This window comes from Otolemur garnettii, unplaced genomic scaffold (genome assembly GCF_000181295.1).
Source record: "Otolemur garnettii isolate 467f Iridium unplaced genomic scaffold, OtoGar3 scaffold00040, whole genome shotgun sequence".
Lineage (NCBI taxonomy): Eukaryota > Metazoa > Chordata > Mammalia > Primates > Galagidae > Otolemur > Otolemur garnettii.
The window spans coordinates 12,994,400-13,000,780 of NW_003852435.1; the positions used below are offsets into that span (position 1 = coordinate 12,994,400).

The 6,381-nt window shown below is 35.1% G+C and overlaps 1 protein-coding gene across 4 annotated transcripts in view; it reads right to left on the reverse strand.

Moving 5' to 3' along the window:
• The window catches only part of PCDH9 (protocadherin 9), an 879,176-nt gene that overhangs the window by 108,547 nt on the left and 764,248 nt on the right, over positions 1-6,381 (reverse strand). The gene's annotated exons all lie outside the window — the stretch shown is intronic.

Consider the following 6,381-nt stretch of genomic DNA (forward strand, 5'->3'; position numbering starts at 1 on the left):
TGTGTGTGTGTGTGTGTGTGTGTGTGTATTTCTCAACTGGATAAATGAAATTATCCATGGGATATTTAGAGTTAATAAGGTTAAATCACTTCCAGATATTCTTCTTTACCTTTTACACATACGATTATTAAATTCAGGTATTGTTATATACTTATTTAAATTAATAAAAAGGAACCTTAGCTCAATCCTATTATCAAAATATATTCAACCATTTGAAAATGATGTGCTCTCACATTAAAAAAGTTAAATTTGCTTTGAACAATATGAATACATAAATAACCAAATAACAACATTTAGCTGGTTAATGTTCATACTGCCATACAATAAGATCTTGGCCTAAAAATAAGCATTTACAGGATGGAAAAGAATTTTAATTTTGTTGTAACATGCACATGATCAAATCAGTTCGAGTACATGCACTATTATAACAGTAACCTGAAATAAGGAAGAACACACACCGTCTATTTGTGGCAAAATATGTTCATACAGTAAGTTTCACTCTAATATTGACTATGCAATTTAGCAAAATATGAGACTGTATCTCAGACTGTAGGTAAATGAAACACTTGATACATAGCCTACCTATGAAAAGAAAGAGAAATTTAAAAGGATGCACATACAAGAATTCAGTGCATAAGAAAAACAAACCAATGTCATTTCCGAAAGAAGCAGCACTATATGGTAGTCAGGAGAGGGAAAAACAGGCAAATGAAGACTATGGGAACAAGAATAATCTCTGGTATTACCTGATGATTTTCTCTTTTTCATCTCTCATTTCCTTTCTAGTTTTTAATATTGTGAGCTCACAGTAGATAAAAAGTACATCTAAAAGTTGTTTTCTAATACAGATCATGTTTGTCATCATGAATGTTATGAAATGAGGTTTGGAGGACACAAAGCAGAGTTGGAAGATTCCATACTGAAGAACGCCCCAGAGGGATCAGAACCCGATCTCTAAATTTCTCCAAGGTAACCGTGAGGCTAAGGGAAGGACGTCATTCATAATGTCAAAAGATAGAAAGACACGGGACAATGGTAAGAAGAAGAAGGAGGAGGAGGAGGAGATGAAGACGAAGATGAAGAAGAATTAGAACAAACTTTTGCTGGGTTTTCTTTTTTTTTTTTTTAAGTTCTTAAGACTGAGGTCAACTGGTTTGAACCACTGGCAGACAAGGGCACAGCAGTGATTGCTGTTGATAGACAAGGACGGTTAAAGCTATTAGCATGAATAATGAACTTGGCAAATTAGGGTCTGGGTCTTAGTTAGCATTGCAGAGCCTGTTAGAGGGAATCTGAATTCTAGTGAGAGTATGTTCATTGATGCACACCCTCTGCCCATAAGGTTAGTGTATTAGCGGTAAGTTTCTGTGAGCCACGTCTAAAGTAGCCAAACGGGCCTTCCGTGTATAGATGGATGCAATTCCTGATTCTGTGTCTATTTATATTTTGTCTCTAAAGTTCCCTTCTCTGATTTTAGAATATCTTTTTATTCTTATTTATGAAAGTAATATATTCTTATTACAAACATTCAGAGAAATAAAGATTACCTTTTATTAAGCCTCACAACAGAAGTTATCATAAACATTCTGGTTCGTATATGCCTATATATTTCCTAATTACAGACAGATGCACACATTATATACAAATGGGATCACACCACACACTGCATTTTAACCTAATTCTTTCTTTAATATATCAAGGGCATATTTTCACATCAATAAACGTAATAAATTTGGGTTGGAATAAGAATAGGCTAAGCTAAAAGTAGAGGAAAAAATGAAGGAAACAAGATCTTCCATTTTCTTAACAGCTGCAAATCTTGGCTCTGAGTAGCCTGTGAGAGAGACTGGAGGATGCATTTTTAAAGATGTTGCTAAATTCTTCCAGTGAAGCGATAGCATAATATATTCATTTATTTACCCAGCAAACACATACTAAGTGGTAACCAGGTGTTGGCCCTGTGTCGAGAGCTGTGGGATAACAGGGGCTGCCATCAAGGGGTTTTCCCTGATTTCTGAGCCTGCTATTGATTCCGGGGTTACAGTTAACATCTTTTATTCATTTTTATCACTAACACATGGCAGTGTCTTGGCATATTGCACTGACTTGAAGGGAGACATACATAACAGTCATTTGAAATGCAATGTGACAAGTGCAGCAGTGGGGTCCTATACAGAGTGAGCAAAGGCACAAAGGGTCTGCAGTGTGATTATAAAAGAACCTTCTCTCCCAGAGCTGGAGAAGGTTGGAACAATTTGCACTGCTAATTCTCGAGTCACTAGATTATATGTGGTACCTTATATAGTCACACAGAAGTATGCGAATTTACAGCTTAGCTATTAAGCATACCTTGAATACTCCATCAATACATTCAATATCTTTGAACACTTGTTCAGTACAACTGAGCTATTTATACATCTTTCAATTGGCCTCTTAATAAATCTTATGATAGGGCAGCACCTGTGGCTCAAAGGGGTAGGGCACTGGCCCCATATGCCAGAGGTGGCAGGTTCAAACCTAGCCCTGGCCAAAAACTGCAAAAAAAAAAGAAAGAAAGAAAGAAAGAAAGAAATCTGATGATAGCAACCTCTGTTCAGTGCAAGTCGTAAGTCTCTAACAGTTCACAAATGCCTATTACTACACATTCTATTCAAACATGCAAAATTTGATTTTATATTTGATTCACCTTTAGGACACATAAAATGTATTTTACCACCTGCATGTGTAGGAAAAAATAAAAAGTACTCTCTGCATGTTAGCTCAATGCATTAGTACACTAATGCTGTGTATTTAAAACAAGTATTAATATCTTGTTTTTATTAAAAAACTGACCTACAAACAGATTAAGTTGATCCAGATGACAGTGCCAGTAAATGGCAGAACTGAGGTAGGTTTAACAGAAAGAACTGACTCAAACTTTAAAAAATCAAAGTAGACCAAAAAGGCTTTCCATTTGATAGTATTATTTTTCAAAACCAAGATACCCACAGACACATTAGGTGGTTATTTCAAAAGCAGAGCAATATGTGAAGAGCCCTTACAAAGAAAAGCTGTGCGCAAACAAGCGTGACTATCTTTCAGTGACTTCCAAGATTCATTAGGGTTTTATATCATGATTCCCTTGGATGTGGTTTCATAGGTTATCAAAAAAAAAAAAAAAGACGTGGAATGATAAGCCAATAATAACACTACTTTTTTTTTTTTTTCAATTAAGTATTTCCACGTAGTTTCTAGGAAGATGCTTGAAATGCCAAGAGTTTTTATGGGTAGTGATTTCTATTATTTGATGTCATCGATTTTTCTTCTCTGCAGTTTCTTTTACATTCAGGCAAAAGTAGGCATGTTTAAACATGCACTTTTGCATATGTTATAAATACATGTTAGCAAATGCAATAGATCACATTTGTTCTCTAAATGCTTAGATAAGCTTTAGCTACACAGAACCTGTGAACCAACTGGAATACCATAGTATTGGCAGGCCAGAAATATTCAATAAATACAGGCACGATAGAAGGATCTGAGAGTGAAGGCTGCTTACAGTGGCCTCTGGAAATCTGTGAAAACATGATGATGTTTCAGCCTTGAGGTGATTTACTTGAGAAAAGGACAGGACGAGAACTTTCAAAATAATAATTATCTGCAATTTTTATCATAAATATGATAACACACTGAATGTCCTTAAATGAAGTTCCCTTTCATGAAAGCTATTACAATATTTTATTTATTTTTCACTACATAATCTTTAGTAAAATTAGAAAACTTAATGTCTCCTTAGGAAAGGCAAGTTGGACAGAGACCTATTTATGTCGCAGAATGCACCAAAAAGAAAAATGCAGACTTCAGGAAAAATGCCTACTGAGTACGAAAGGAAAACTATAATTTTTCGGCAGACCTTACAGAAAATCAGGGATGAGGGAAAGGAAACAGTTTAGACAGAGAAAAGTAAAACTGAAGAAGATAAAAGACTAGAGGAGAAATGTCTAGACTGGGATTCTCCCTTCTCATTTCTTGGGATTCTCTCCTTGTTAACAGTTTTAATAGTAACACAGATTGACACATGGTGTGATGCATGTTCCCAACACAAGTGAACGTGGGATTGAAGACGTGGGATAAAGCAAAAGAACAGAATGGTTAGAAAAGGAACACAACAACACGTTTAGAATGAGGAAGAAATGGTGAACACCATTTAGTCTAAGTAGTTATTTACTAAATAGCACCCTACTGGCCTGTTCAAGTTCACATGGCTCTCCAATGTGTTTCAATTATTCCCAGGGCATAGATTGTGTACACCAGTAAAATATGGCTCAATGCACTAAGGAAGATGTTTAATTTAGTATGAGGAAGTAAATTCTAAATTGGGAAAGACCTATGTAGCATAAATCATACAAATGACAGTCCTGGGGCAGTGGAATATTAAAATTCTATTGTTCTTATTAATCTGTGAAATGAAAGGGATGCTTAAGCAGGTAATTGTCATTTGAAATGGAAGACAAAACAACATATATTTTAATCAACATACTTATTAAATGTCAATTAGAATTTTCATCAACTAAATTGTATCAGACTAACTTGCAATTGCAAGCTTGCCAAATGTTAATTAAAAGAATAAACGTTAACTATTAGTTTAATCTTGGTGCCTTTGGAGTTTTCAAAATTCTATATTTATAATTACTAACCAATTAATCCTTCCTTACATTTTCATCTTTTTTTTTTAAATTCTAAGTAAATGTAACATATAAAAATTGTTCTCATAGAAGTCATCTTAATTAATATGTAATTGAGAACTAATGGAAAACTCCTTTATTTTTTGAGCTATTTATCTGTTTCATAAATAAATCTGGAAATCAAAGAATCATGCCTGCATGCTAATATGAACAATTCACATGCTGCAGAAATTGATTATTCTATCTTTAACTTCTATTTAAACTCACATATTGCTGGGCATGGTGGCTTGTGCTCCTTGTACTCTGGGAGGCTAAGGTGGGGGAATCCCTTGAGATCAGGAGTTCAATATCAGCCTAAATAAGACTGAGATTCTGTCTTTACCAAAAATAGAAAAACTGGCTCAGTGTGGTGGCATATGCTTAGTCCCAACTACTCAGGAGACTGAAGCAGGAGAATAGTTTGAGCCCAGGAGTTTGAGTTTGCTTGAGCTAGAGTGAGGCCATGCCACTCTACCCAGGGTGACAAAGACTCTGTTTCAAAAAATAAGAATAACAATGGAATACAGTTCATAGTATTTGAGAAGCTGAGTTGCAAAAGTATATAACATTTTATATAATTTTATTACCTGAGGTTAAATATCGCACTCAATGCAATTTTATGCCAGACCAGATACTTAAATTATTCATAAACAGTAGTCTCATTCAAGATAGATCTTTTTTTAATTTAAATAAAACATAATTTGTTTGTTAATACTTTTGTATTAGAAATTTTTTTTATAAATATAATATTAAACTATGATGCTGATCAAATAAAGTATTTTCCATGATAAAATTTGAAGATTTGTTAATTAGACTTTCACAAGTGGGTCTTTATTTCAATGGTACTAACTGATCTTTTGTTTGTATAATTTTGCTTGAAACCAATAGAGCAGTAGGCTAGATGCTGTCCATAGTCAAGAGGCAATAATTAACTTTTCTGACCTAAGAGTTAGATGCAATAATAGTGACAGGTTTATATTTAATGATCCTTTAATTTACCTTGGATATAAACATAGAAACATGCATTATATAAAATCATCAAGACATTCTACAAGAAGTGGTTGGAAATTAAATTATTCTATCAAAATCTGTAAGGAGGCTCGGCACCGTAGCACCGTGGATACACCACCAGCCACGTAGGTGGGCTAAAACTCAGCCTGGGCCTGCTAGACAACAATGACAACTACTACAAAAAAATAGCTGGATGTTGTGGTGGGCACCTGCGCCTGTAGTCCCAGCTACTTGGGAGACTGACACAAGGGAATCACTTGAGCCCAGGAGTTTGAGGTTGCTGTGAGTTGTGGTGCAACGGCACTCTACCTAGGGTGACATACTGAGACTCTGTCTTAAAAAAAAAAAAAAAAAAAGTCTGCAAGGAAGCCAATTTGATCACAGGTGATGCTAGTTCATTTTCATGGCGTGGACTTCCCATGAATCTCTCCAATGCTCAATACCATGTTCCATAGAGACTGTACTGGTTTGTGGTCCCACCAACAGTGAATAAAAGTTCCTTTCTTTCTGTATCTACACCAGTTATCTGTTGTTTACCTTTGCAACTCAGTTTCTCAAATACTATGAATTTTACTTTATTATTATTATTCTTTTACTTTTTGAAACATAGTCTCTGTCACCCTGGGTAGAGTGCCATGGCCTCAGCTTAGCTCAGAGCAAACTCAAA